This window comes from Falco punctatus (genome assembly GCF_963210335.1).
Source record: "Falco punctatus genome assembly, chromosome: 10".
In the NCBI taxonomy this organism is placed as follows: domain Eukaryota; kingdom Metazoa; phylum Chordata; class Aves; order Falconiformes; family Falconidae; genus Falco; species Falco punctatus.
Genome location: NC_137590.1, coordinates 42,944,266 through 42,958,686, shown reverse-complemented (window position 1 = coordinate 42,958,686; position 14,421 = coordinate 42,944,266).

The window sequence follows — 14,421 nt, the reverse complement described above, 5'->3', positions numbered from 1 at the left end:
GCACCGTGCTGTGTGGATACGCTCAGTGTGACAGTCTTCTCAGAAACTGGTAAGCTCTTCAGGTAATTCGGGCTAGATTTCAGTATCTAGTTTAGTATGAGAACATCAACAGTTAATAATCCATGCCATCTGTTCCTCACCCTAAGCCCCTTTAACTAGCCCTGCTAATTTGATGATGAGGTAAGAAGTACAACTGGGGGACTGACAGGGCTTGTAGCCTTGCCCCTCCTGCAGGAGAGCGAATTGGATGTCCTCTAAGCATTCGATGGGTTTTGAATCCCAGCATCGACTGCTTTGTGTTCTCTCAGAATTCGGAGATCGATGTGAGGCTCTTTGCCCCTAATCCAGCCCCTGTTCATCATTATCACCTCCTCAAAGTGGCCAGTGCTTTGTTATCAGGAGAGGCAAAATCTTACAGGGCGGCCATAATCTCCTCTGAGAGTCAGACAGATATTCTCTGTGGGTAAGAAAGTGACAGTGACCGAAAGCTCTAGGGGGAAGCAGGCTAGAACAAAGCTGTCCATTGCATCCTTTCATCAAACTGTTAATCTTTCTTTCAAAGACATCACATTTGTTTGGTGACAAAAGCCCCAAAGAAGCTGAATTGAGCCTGAAATCCTGTAGCAAGATTTAGAGGAAGCGTCTTTCATTCAGAGCAGGGAGGGGCGAGAGACTCCTTCTTTTTCTTCCTACCAACCAATGGGCTCTCAGAAGCCCACGAAGGTGACGGATTAATGCAGGGGCTCCCCAGGTAGATGCTACGTGACTCCTGGCACGCTCCACACAGCGACCAGCTGAACAAGAAATATGGAGTGTGACAAGATCCAGCATAAACTTGTGCTTTGGAAGGAGGGTGCTTTGCCTCTCTGAGAGATTTGTAAATTTACTACAGAAGACCCAAGATACAATGATCAGTATTACAGTTGTCAGAATCCAAATAGCACAGATTTTAACCAGTTTTTCTACTCCTAAATTTTGATTGTATATTGTCTTGCTGTTTCCTCCAGTGCACAGCCCTGTTCCAAATCTCTGTTCTGGATGCTTTCTGTGCAAAGTCTGCATCTTTTTCTCAAGAACAACAACAAAAGTTAAAAGGATCCTAGCTCTATTCTAATTATCAGGTGGATTTAGGACTTAAGGGCAAACTAACTGGGCTATAAGGAGGCTGCAATTTGATGTGTGTTACTTCTGTGCTAGCTTTTTCAGTCTTTCCCATCCTTTGCTGCTCATTTATGTCTGTGTATTGTCCCTTCTTTTGTGTTGGCATTGCTGGCTGTGCAGCCAGATTTCAGCTGGAAAAATAATTTTATTTTTGGCTAAACTATTTTTCAGCCAGATCGTTTCCCTGACCTGGTTCACTGAGCAGTAAATAAACACTTTTGTGGTCTCTGTGATGGAAGAGTGATGAGGAGGGGAATAAGGGTTTGGGGGCAGAGCCTGCTTCAACTGGATTAAGCCGCACTGTTGTCAGATGTCTAAGTACGGCCTCATTTCAGCCAGTACTTGGAGGCTTCTGAATACTGTGCTCCTGGGACAACATTGCAATGCCTGGGTCTTCCTTGTCAGCAGGAAACAGGTACTTTGTGTGTAAATGGAAGGCCCAGGGCTGTCTTAATCATTTGTGCTGCAGAGGCATCCCCAGTGGGAGAGGATAATGGAGAGAAAAACCCTCTGAAGCAAGACCATTTTACTTTGAGGTTTGGGCATGGTTGTATTTGTGTGTCAAAGATGTGGCAGGCATTAGGACCACGCAAGAGCCACTTGGAAGCATCTGACTGTTTGTAAACTGTGCTTTCCTGGCTCTGGAGGCTTTTAAAAATAGTACCAAACCTGCAACCAGTCTGTGTTTTTATTCAATTATTATTAAATAGTTATATGGGGAATTGGAAATATTGACAGCAGTGTTAACATATGGGGTGCAAGTGGTGTGTCAAGCAAATGAAAGAGATTTAGTTTGTAGCCAGTAAATGGCGTGATAGAGTCTGAGCCCCACATATAAGAGCGTTTGGATGTGTGTCCTTATGGCTGGTAGGCTGTGCCTCAAATGTCCGTGCAGCAAAATTTCCTTACAGCTGCTCTGCTGTGCAATTTGTCTTTGTTTCCTATCGACAGCAAATTAGAAGTAGGAAGCTCTTTGCAGTGCTAGATTTTCTGTTGGAGGGAAATGGAAGCTAAATCCCATGGGTGCAGTGTAGCTTTGTCAGAGCTAAGTGCCTGGGGTCGCGCAGCCAAGCAGTGGCTGCTTTTGCAAAGGGAAGCGGTTATGTTACCCCTCTGTGGGTTAATATTTGTGCTATAACTCCATACTTCACCCTCACTCAGAACTGAACTGCAGCAAGGTAGGTTACAACCTGCTCATGTGGCAGCGTATTGTGTTAATGGTAAGAGCAACCATGCTGACGCTGCTTTTCCCTTGAGACATTTCCTCCTTTGAAGAGGAATTGATAATGTCACTTTTATGACCCTCTGTGAGCTTTTGCAACATGGAGCCTCTCTATCAGCCTGTCTAGCTCTTAAAGCTGTTTCTTCTCAAGCTTGTACTGAAACGAGGCATTGCTGAATCACCTCCGAAGCAGCAATGTTATGAGAGGTCATACTGAAAGTGGACCAGTTCCCACAGGAAAGTTCTGCAAACAACCTTCTTAAAAGGCTTTTGTTTAAAAGCTAATGTCTCACGCACCCTGTTGCCTCTGTGAATTAGAAGATTCAGCCCATAGCTGAGACAGACATGGGGATGAGACAGGGATTTCTATTGGCAACTGGAAAGGAAGAAGAAGCTGAGAAGTAGGTTGACTTTTGAAATTCAGCTCTGGTGTCCTGGCAGCTGTTGAAGTGCCATAAAAAAGGCAGTGGTTTAACACTGGGTGAGCATCAGAATCTTCAAAGCACTTTCCTGTTTGGGAAAGATGTAAGGAACTCCTCAGAATTCCTGTCTGCGTTTGGAGGGGTGGAGGCTGCAGCCTGCTCTAAAGAGGGAATAGGAAGCTCCAGATCTTCATCCAGCGGATATTTTTCCCATGCTTTTTCCTCCCACACAGCAGCTCCCTCCCTTCCCTTCTGGAGCAGCAACAGGCAATAGTTTCAACACAGACAGTGCTTGGCTTCCTTAGGTTTGCTGGGTGCAGCTTCAGAATTAATTTGCTCTTTAAAAAAAATGTATTTTGAAGAATGGAAATCTTACCAGAGCGGTGTTACTGTTAGAAATCTCTGGCATGAGAGCAATGACCTCTGGTTCCCCGTACCTCAGCAAGCATGATGAGTGAAGTTAACTCTGCTGCCTGATTTAGGGATAACATAGGCTACAGCTCACACGTAGATGCAAGTAAAAATCAGTATTTAACTCTAGGAAAGCCAGCTTTTATTTGCTGTCTCTTAGTTCTATTTGTATTCCCTCCAATGCAAATAATAATTCATAAATTTTTTTTTCCTGACAACTTTTATCTAGGAGTCTTGGTGTACCTTACAGACTGATGCTCTGAGTTTCTCAGCCTCCCAGCAAGAGACATGTTGTCTGACACAGGGGCAATGAACAGTACGGGGACTGCCCTGGGATATTCTGAGCCAATATTAGAAAGGATTTGAACCCAGCATCCCACTCCTGCATTTTTATAGTAATAGAGACCTACAGCTACCTATGCAATGATTTTACTCCAAGAACCATTTGTAATAGCAGGGAGGTTTAAAAGAAAAGAAAAAGGATAAAAGAAAAAAAAAAGGATAAAAGCAGCATTTCATTTTTGCAGTTCTCAGCCCTTTTTATATTTTATTATGAAATGCATTTCTAAGGCATTTTCTTGAAGGAGGAAAGAAGGCATATTCATTTTAAGCTATTATTTCATGCTGTTCATTAGCTTCTGATTAAAGTACATTTAGAGTGGTTTATGACATCGTTATTTCAAACTCCTACAAGAAAGGTGGGCCTGAAAAAGCATTTTTTATTAATATAGTGAGATTTGAGCTGTGATGGAAGAGAACACAATTGTCTTGAAGCTTTCAAGGAGAATAACTTGCTCCGTGTCTCATGAGTTCAAATAATTTTGTCTTCTGGACCATCTCCTCAAATGCTGCTAATGTGGTGAGGTATGGGAAAAAACAGACTGAGATAATGGGCTCTAAAAGGACCAAAATAAGTGGTTAGGTTTCACAACTTTAATGTGCTGCCTCCTTAGAAGGCAAACACCAGCACTGTGTATCAGTGCGGTTTCTGAATTGATTTTGTGTGTTGCAAAGGTCCAGCCTGGAAAAGTATACTGAATAGATCACCTTTGATTGCTGTGTTAGAAATATGTCCCCAGTGATCTGGTTAGTAAAAGGTAGAAGGTGGCACGGCTGCTGCTGTTTTGGCTCTGCAGAATAAAGAGCAGCTCTATGACTAATTCTTGCTGAAAACAGGATCTGAGTGAAAATGACATTACAGTTTCAGACAGTTTCATGTAATTTTTTTCCTGTCTTCAACGAGTGTTGTGTCAGTCCAGGTGGGATTGCCCTGAAGTAACCTGCTTGTTTTGTTCAGGTCCTTATTTCACAGGAAGACTTATGCAGCATCAGCAAAACTTTATTGTCCCTATTTGCATAGAATTAGATGCAGAGCCAAGCATCAGAGAAGAGCTAGAAAGCTGTAACAATGTAATATTCCCCAAAGGTCTCACATTTGTGAAATGACAAATCTGAGCCCTTTGGGAGTTTGCAGCTTGGACAGACAGTAGGGAAATGAAACAGCTGCACATCACAGCCTTCAGAGATCAAGCATAAAAGTGAATGGAGCTGTCTTCAATTACATCTGTCCATTTCTGCCAGGTGTGAAGGTACATGGGAAGTTCCTTTGATCAGCAGAGTTAACTGCTGATGAATCCTCTGCAGAGATAGATAAGCACACTGGGTAAATGTTGTGAGGAGATCATGGATCCATGTACTGTATTGCCCCAGGGCATAGATAAGGGGATTAAATCAAGTTGAACTCTATTTACTCTACCTTCTCTGTGAATTTGTCCAGCAAAAAGAAGTCTGAATCCAGATATAGTTCATGAGAGCATTAATATACCTGTTTTCCTTCTCAACTTTCCCATTTGTCATGCTCCAGGCATTTCTTTTCGTTCTTTGTAAATAGTTTTGGGCAGAGGATTCATCTGTGTACATGAACATATATACACACACACAAGCTATCACATGTACCCAGGCTGCTGGATGCTTCCAGTATGTTGGGAGACGTTTAGCAAACCAGATAATCCCTAGAGGCTCTCACCACCCAGCAAGGCAAGGCACAGTCCTATTCTTGACAGACTTGCTTCTCAGGGGACTGGTCCTAAATCAAAGACAATGAGAGGTCCTCATTCCATTAGCTTTTTGTCAGAGAAACTCTTTCAAAAGTTTACAGTCACCCCCCTGCAAACCAATGTGTAAAGCCACAGCAAGAACCACCAGTACGTGATAAAGGGCTTGCAGATCATTTCTGCAAGCGCAAGCTGCAAGAACCCTGCACTGAAAGCAGAGTCGATGTTCAAAGGAGAAAGGGAAAAAGTCATTTGTCACATATTCAGACCTATTTGCTTGCCACTTGTTGCTCAACTCCCCTATGCATAGTCTAGCTACCGCCACGAGCAAATGGTGAAAATTTTTAGAGGCAAAGTTCAATAAACTGTTTGAAAGCTTGTCCTTTGACAGCAGATGGCTGTAGTGCTTCAGCCACTGGGTGATCTGCCTCATCATGAAATGTTCTTCACCTGGGATTCCACGCTATCCAAGTAGTGAAGTTTCTTAAGAACATGCAGATTTTGTCAGAGACCCAGTCAGTTAGAATTTGTAATCCCAGTGGCTGAACCATTAATATGTGGGTTTACTCCAGCTATGACCAAGGTCCAGTCCAGTTTGTGTCCATATGAGTAGCACTGGAGAGACTGCATGGGAGACTGGGGTTGCCTGGTCTGTGAAACCACTGTGTGTGAAGACACTAGCTCATGCTTTAACTAGGATGTGTGCAAGGAATGTTACAGTGCAAGGAAGATGGCACACACCTGTACTGATCCTGCTCTGTATTAAGTAGCGCTTTGCTTTACTGAGATTCCAGCTGTTTCTCTTTAGTGGCAACATGGAGCTGAGTGAGTCAGAAGTAAGCTCTCCGGTATGGAAATCTCCCGAGTCCTTAAAAGATTGTGAATGTCTCTTTTGTACTTCTATCCTGCAGCCAGAGTCACTTTGTTAGAAAGTTCAGTGACTGCCATGGAAGGCAGGTGTTGCTGTCCATTTAGTTCCATGTTTGCATGTAACTGAAGAGGGTGCTTTGGAAGGTAACAGATCAAAGACGACACGGTGCATATTATGATATAACCAACCTGTGGAACTTGCTACTGAAGGAGACAGGGGAAACAGTGGTGCCCAAGAAACTTTTGAAAAGTACATAAATACAAAGAGAAGAGGGAGGTAACAGGTGAGCAGCAGAACTCACGACACCTGGTTTTACAGGGCTTTGAATTGTGGTGTTCCTTTCTGATTCTGCAGCCACCATATATACTGTTTCCTCTCAACTTCCCCCCCCCCCCATCGAGCCCTCAACTACTGCAGTTTGCCATGAACTGCTTCAGAGACTACATGTACTGCAAGTGAGTGTGCAAGAGCCCAAAGCTACAAGCACTGATTGCCCAGATAGCTGCTGCCGGGCAAGCCAAACAGCCTGTGCTGCCCCACAGCTGCTGGCAGATAAACAAATAGCTTCAGGAGCTGCAGTCAACCCTTGGGCCGTGTCCTGTGGAGACCTGTTGTAGGAACCTGTGGTGTTAAAACACTTCAACCCTTTGTCGGATGCCACTAAAATTGGCCAAGAGTCAGAAGTGAGTGGGAAGGGGAGGACTGGCAGCTGACAGCAATCACAGAAGCCCTTCCCCAGGCTAACCGTGACGTAAGTAAGCATGAGTCACAGCATAAACTGATGAGCCTAAAATTATCTACAAGGATGAATACTGTCTAACTGTCCCAAGGCATTATGGGCTTTCTGCTTACTCTGGAATTGGCACATTTTGACTTTGGGTGCAGACAGCCTGACCGCTTGACTCCAGGCCCGTAGTAGTATGACAGCTCCAACTGCACTTTTTTATTTGGGCCTGCTGCTTTTGCTTTTAGATGAAGATTCAGCAGGAACCTTCTTCCTTACATTGTAGCCTCTAGGCATTACTGATTTGGTGCTGAAGCTGGTATTTTCTTCTTTTGGCAGCTCCTTGCCCTCTGGCATTGAATCCAGGCTGATGCTCCAGCCCCCTCCCCTCCTGTGTTGTTCCCAGGCTGTCAGATGCAAAACAAACACTCAGTGGCTCAGAGCTCCTTGCATCCAGGAGAAATTGCATTTTCACACTGGCTCTGAACCTCCTCCGCAGAGCCAAAGCAAAATTAATGTGGAAACTAATCCCTTTGCCCCTACCACGCACATCCTCTTCAATGATGGAGCCAGGAAAGACTGAAGAGAATTAACCTTTTCTGCAAAATTCTTTGAGCTAAGAAATACCCTGCTTTTCATGCTCTCTTCCTCTTTCCCAGTTGCTGCATCAAGGAAACCAGTCTTCTCTGGAGCTGAAGTGTCTTCTTCCTCTTCTCACTACTAAAGCTACAAGTTTATTTTAAAAATAAATTCCATACTATGCAGGATTGCCATAGCTAGTCTTGGCTCTCTATAGCTAGTAGCTAGACCAAGTAGGTGGCAGCTTGGTAGAGTAACTGCTGCCCGCTCAGAAGCATCCAAGAATAGCTCTAGCCTCTCCTAGGGATCAAGTATACAAGTCTGGAGCTCCAGGGGTCCCTTCCTGTGACGCATATGGCGTTACTATCATAGCCATGGAATATGCTACCGTGTGAAGCTAGACACAGACATCTGGAATTGAGGGCAGCCTGTAACACTGAACTGACAAAAGAAAAAAAGGTATCAAGGTTTCTGGTCTCCCTCACTTCCCTTTTCTCAGGTGTCACAAACTCCAGTGCAGCCTTGTGCACTGTTAACTGGCCAGGCAGAACGCACTGCAGTCCCCCTCTCAGCTTAGGGACAGCTTGCTCCAGGAACGCTGCCTCTTTCTCCTTTCCAGGGACTGCACTTGTGACATACTGACAAATGGCATTTTCTTGCACAGGCTCCTGGACTTTCCAGCTAGAGAAGGGAGGCACTGTGGTGGTGCTGCGGAGCCTGCTGCGGCTGGGACTGATGTTCTACCATGTCCCAATGACCGAGCGATACGGCTATGTCTGCTTCGGCACTGGCGAGAAGAACTTGGATCTGCCCTTCATGCTGTGACTCGCCTGTCTGGGATGAGGGCTCGAGAACATTTAGATTTTATACTTAGGAGACTTTTGTTTACTGCTTGTTCTAATAAATGTGTGAAACCTCTGCACTTTGAGCAAGATTCTTTTGTGCCTGGATTCTGGCCCCAGTTCTTTTCTTAGGACTTTGCTGTGTGCGATCCTCCTTCAGCTCCAGGTTGAATTCCCTGTTATGTGTCACTGAAGATCCTTTAGATACTGATAGATGGCATTTTCTTCCACGATGGGTGAAGCCCCAGGTTAGAAATCAAACCTAGGCCATCTAGTTACACATGCTTACACAACCATGACACTTCCTTGACACCATGTTTACACAAAAACTAATTTGGAGACAGCATGAATGAATGCCTACTATCACCCATGAACGACAAACAGAACAGGGCTGCACTCAGAGTAGAAAGCTCATGCATACTGTAAGGGATCTGTACTAAACCCTGAACTCGAGAAAGGCATATTGAAGAAAGTATTTTGTTTTTCAAATGTTAGGTTTCATGAAAATTAGAGAGGTCCTTCCAGCTCATGGCATTAAACTGTAGAAAACATTAACTGTGGGCATCACCTGGTCTTTTGCAAAATGTGCTCATTCAGGTTCATCTCAAGGCAGTGGTTTAATCCAGTGACTTTTCCATTAGTAAAGCTCATTGAGCAGAGCTACCTAGGCTAGAAGACGTAGTAACTTCTGTACGCAGGAGAAGAAAGAAAAATCTTTTCCCTTCTGAAGGGCTGTAGGTTTCAAAGCTTCATAAAATCGACGGTCAGCCAGAGATTTTATCTCAGTATAGTTAATGAAGTCTTAGCTCTGCCTCCCAAAGCAAAAAGATCTTGGCCAGCTCAAGGGGCTGAATGTAGGGCTTCCATTTCACAAAGTAAGGCTAAGAAGAACGATTATAACTTGGTTTCCTGGGTAAAACGTGTTTATCCTTACTCTCTGTTCCTGTCCATGCTGATAGTTATTAGCAGATGATTCTGATGAAAGCAGTACAAGGTTAAGTGGCATAGTAGTATATAAATAAGCTGTGTTGATCTGTAGCCCCCAGACAAATATCAAAGAAACGGAGCCAAAGCCATAATGACCCTGATAAATGTAATGACCTTTTCATACCAGGCCCATAAGTAGCACGTCTCAAGTAGCAGTGGTCAGTAGGTGCAAGGTACACGCACGTACTACTATACAAGGAGAGAAATGGTGCCACCTTTTAGTTAGAGCGTGGAAAATTATGCGCATCCATCAGGCCCAAACTATCCCAGGAAGCAGCCGTACCACCAATACGGACAACTTAAGGCAAATGTATTTCCATGGGGAAAAAATCACAGGCCAAGTCATCAAGGATGTCAACATTCTGTATTTCCCAGATCCAGGAGTGAAGCACAAGCCAGAAATCCTTAAGGGGACGTGTAAGGTACACACGTCTGTTTACCACTGCCATAGGTGTTCTGCTGCAAATTATGGATAGTACAGATAATTAAAAAAATTAATTTCAGTAGTCATAACAATTTCTGTTACTGCCAAGGAAATACAGTTCTGCAGGAGACTTTTTCTTCCATTAGTGTCACAGGTATAAAAGCCCAAATGAGGCAGATCTGAGCTGAAACACAGGTTAATGGGGAATCACCATTCATTGTTGGAAAAAGCGGGAAACATGCTTTTCCAAACCCAGTCGTGAACCACGATGAAACAAAAGCCTTCAGATCCTTTCCAGCTTTGAGGTAAAAGTCTTTGCCCCTCCTTTCTCCAAATCATTCTGCACACTGGACTTTGCTTTGCTAAATCTTGTATTCTGCTAGAGGAGCAGGTTGCAGCTCATTCACTGGAGACAGTATAGAGTACTAATGACAGTTTTGGCATAAGAAAATCGGGGATACTGACAACCTTGCAAAAAAAGCAGAGCAGTGGGAAACAGCTGTGCTTACTGACTATGCCAGTTCTGTCCATTAGTGGTTTAAACAGAGAGGCTCGTGTGTATGTTTGACATTATCCTTCAGCAAAGGATGTCCCACTGGCAGAGGTTTTTTGCACCACTTAGGGCCCCTCTTCCAGATAAGCTTTGCAGATCTGACGGACCAGTGGGTCAGATACCTGTCAAAAAAACACAAATGCATTTCAGCTTGAGAGTGATCACAGAGAAGAGGTTCCAACTGAAGCAGGAGCAGGCACTGTAGCCTTTGCCTCCACACATGCCTCTTTATAAAAGGAATAACCATGAGCAGAGCCCCCTCAATTCAGAAGGGGCCACTGGAAAGGAATCTTTCTTTGTTTTGGAACTTCTGAGCTGCACCTCTGCACTGAACCCCCTGGCACCTGCTTGACTTCCAGTCTTACAAACCAGGCGTAGTCTCCAGGCTGCTGGCAAGTTGTCCACCTGTAGTGAAACTGGAGTGCCAAACCCCGTCATTGCAACCAAGTCCAAGACTGAATGCATCCAGCCTCTATGGGAGGTGTTATTTCAACAGCTGGCCTCAATAAGGTAAACGAATTACAAAGGCTAAACTCTGTGAGAAATAAAGTCTCTAAAAAGGGGTTAGTTTACTTCTGGTGGATAATCGGTTATTTCTTCTGCATGTGATGGGTTTCTGGCCTAGTCTTGTATTTTCATACATTCAGCTTTGCTTTAGTGTTCTCTGTACAATACTACTGCAGCTTGGTGGTGCGGGAAGTCAGAACCTACAGTGTAAGAGGTACTAGAATGGAATTATCATCACAAAACTACAAATCTCTGTGAAGAGCAATGTCTGGCAAATATCCTCTGTTTTTTACCATTTGAAGTTTTAGGCTTGGCTTTGCAAACAGGCAGGGGATTTCAGATCCAGAATCAGTTACTGGAAATCTTACCCTGCGGCTGGGTGGCCTAGAGTTTTGTTAGACTTTAAATCTTTTGCTACCAGTAGAGAGGGGAATAGAGGTCCTCAGAGAAAGAGGAGTCTTTTCGGACAATAAAGATCCAAAGTAAAACCCTAGCATAATCTGCAAAAATAATGTTCTAACAAATTAGAATTTGGAACAGACTGATAAACTTTGTCCAGCGATGTTTGCGTGCCTCTGGTTGAGTAATCCCATGGTCTTAATGTAACCTCAATCAGTTATCCTCTCCCCAGACAGCTTTGTTACCTTCTATTTTGCATCGTGCAAATTTGAGATATTAGGAACTTTGGACAGAGACTATGTAGTGCATTTGTTTGAAGGCATTTGGCACATTCCTGAGAACTACAAAGCAAGCTTGCTATGCCAGGCAGCCACAGACTATGTAACAGCAAGCCCATTTTCCTAGCACTTTTCTTCCTCAGCAATCCTGAACAGCACAAATTGAAAAAAGAATCATATTTGGAAGTACCTGCTACTGAAACGAAGCCACTTCAAAAGGCTTTGCTTTTGCTTTGAGAAGTTTATGTTAGTTAACTAAACACCTAGAAGCAACAGCAGGAGGGATCTGGGAAAAGGTATCAAGCAAGATACAGCCACTTCTTCTCCTATGCATGCATTATATTAGTCTCTTTTGACCTTCAGAGTTATGCTAGTGCATTAGTGGAATCCTTTACATAACAACATCAGGACAGGACTCTTAATTTCTCTTGCCTTTAATTTCCCATGCAAGGGGAGTTCAGCGAGACCAAACACAGGTCCCCAGTTTGGAATCTGGCAAAGAACCATGGCAAGGCAGCTCCTTCGGGAGAAGCTGCAGGGGTATTAGATGGGCATGTGGGGCTTGGCCCTTCTTTTCATATTCCCCTTGCTGCAGGGGGAGGTCTGTAGCACAAGTTTTGGTATCGCAAGACGGCACTTACAGTGAAAGTGGAAAAAAAATCCCCAATTGTTTTAATGCATCAGCGTGCCAAGTGCACTTCTGGTCACGTGTCCACATGCTTATGGGAAAGTGCTCCCGTGATAATAAATGATCTCAGTGGGAGAGAAGTGAATGTGTGAATGTGAGATAGATACACATCAATGCTGTGTGCAGGTTTAGACAGACAGTGGCTTTTTAAGAAACCCCTCTGTTTCTGTGTGGGGGCTGGAAGTGCACACCCCAATTCTGCATAGGAAGGAGGATTTAGTACTGGCCTGATTTTAAAGCTTTTGTTATTTCTCTTTTGAGCAGGTCTAATGATTCAAGATTTGGCACTTTCTCTTGCTGAACCCGATGTCATGTCCTAGTGCCAGGAGAAACTGTAGGCTGTAGGAAGTGCTATCTTCCGGCAGAGATAACAGACCTGTCATCTTCCTCTTCATCAATGAAGAGTCCAGTGGTATTTTTCGTGAGAAAGTAAACCCCTGTTTATAGTATCCTGACCAAGACTGTGTGTGGAAGTCTTGTGTGTGTCTGTGTGTGTGTGTGTGTGTGTGTGTGTGTGTGTGTGTAAGAAACCATCTCAGTTTCCAAACTGCAGTGGAATCTCTCCTCATTTCAGACACATCTTGCTTTGTGCACATACATTGATTTGTTAGTGTATCTGAGGAGCTTGTTCTCTTGCTCACTAGGACAAGATATGTTTATTCTTTTTGTTATAATTCTTATAGCCTTTTTTTTTCCTCTCTTTGAAGTGCTGAGGTGCAGTCACTCTTATTGGCTGTTTGTGGACAGCGCCGTGGTTTGGTTTGTGCATTTTGCTCCAGATGAAGTCAATTTCCTTTTGGAGAAAAATATTACTAGGAGGAAGCTTCTTGTGACACTTTATGGATGCTGTGGACCTCAACTGTTGGGATGTAATGATGTTAAATAATAACAGCAACCATTATTCTTCCTCTGCTGATCAGTTTTGGAGCAGTGCTCTGCTATTGTGCTTCTCCAGCTGTCCCTCCTCCTCTCCCGTTCCCCTCTGCCCATCCCTTGGCTTGCACCTGTACGTCCCACTTGCCCACTGTCCAGGTACCTTTGGGGAAGCACAGATATGTCTGTAGTCCAAAATCCTACTGTGACTTGTTGGAAGTGTTCCAGCAGTGGTGAAAATGCTACATTTCATAGCCAACTCAACAAAAAGAAAGGGCTTTGCATGGATGACTCAGTTAATTTCCCTTTGCCTACCGCAGAAGCAGCTGAAGGATTTCCAGTTGGTTGTGCCATTAGCCAGGGTGTCTCACTGCGGGTCTATTGAAATTGCATACACAGCAGCAGCCATGGCTGTTGCACCGGTGAGCTAAAGAGGGCACTTGAGGCTTTCGAGCAGCAAAGACAGAGTCCTGAGAATAACATATGGAAACCATGCAAACCATCCCTGGCCTGCTGGTCTTAAGTCTTAAGGTTAAGTCTTAGGGTTAAGTCTTAAGGTTAATTCTTAAGGTTAAGTCTTAGGGTTAGGTCTTTAGGTTAAGACTTATGGTTAAGTCTCAGGGATAAGTCTTAAGGGTAAGTCTTAATGTTAAGTCTAAAGGTTGAGTCTTAGGGTTAAGTCTTCACATTAATTCTTAAGGTTGAGTCTTAGGGTTAAGTCTTAAGGATGAGTCTTAGAGTTAAGTCTCTAGGCTCATCCTTAGGGTTAAGTCTTAAGGTTAAGTCCTAGGGTTAAGTCTTAAGGCTGAGTCTTAAGGTTGAGTCTTTAGGGTTGAGTCTTAGGATTAGGTTATTTGGTTAAGACTTAGGGTTACGTCTCAAGGTTAAGACTTAGGGTTAAATCTCCCCCAGCCCGGAGAGCCTCCCCCAGCCCTCAGCAGCACAGGGGTGTGGGGGCAGGAGAGGAGAGGAGGGTCTCCCTGAAACCCCCATCTCAGCCGCTTGCCTCGCCCTGGCCTTCAGGACAGCAGGCACTGGCCCCTTTGGGGATCTGCTGGCAAGAGTCCCAGGGCACTCCCCCTTCCCCTTCTGGGGATGCATCCCATCCCCGCAGCAATGAGCAAAGCAGCAGAGAAGAAGCCAGTAGTGGCCCCTCTCCCCCAGTTCCGACACACACATTCCTCCCTCCCTCCCAGTTCTTGAGCCATATGCCAGCCTCTTCCCCAGTTCCCAGGGCCATACCCCTCTCACTCCCCGACTTGTGCAGCGATGAGCAACCAGACACAGAAGAAACCAGGTGTGGCCCCTCTCAGCATCCCCAGTGTTTTTATTTCAGGGGGGCCCTGGGGGGCCCGGCCGCCTCACTCGGTAGCAGGGCAAGGGGAGGCGGCGCACATGGTCCCCTGAGCCCGGCTCATCCTCCAAC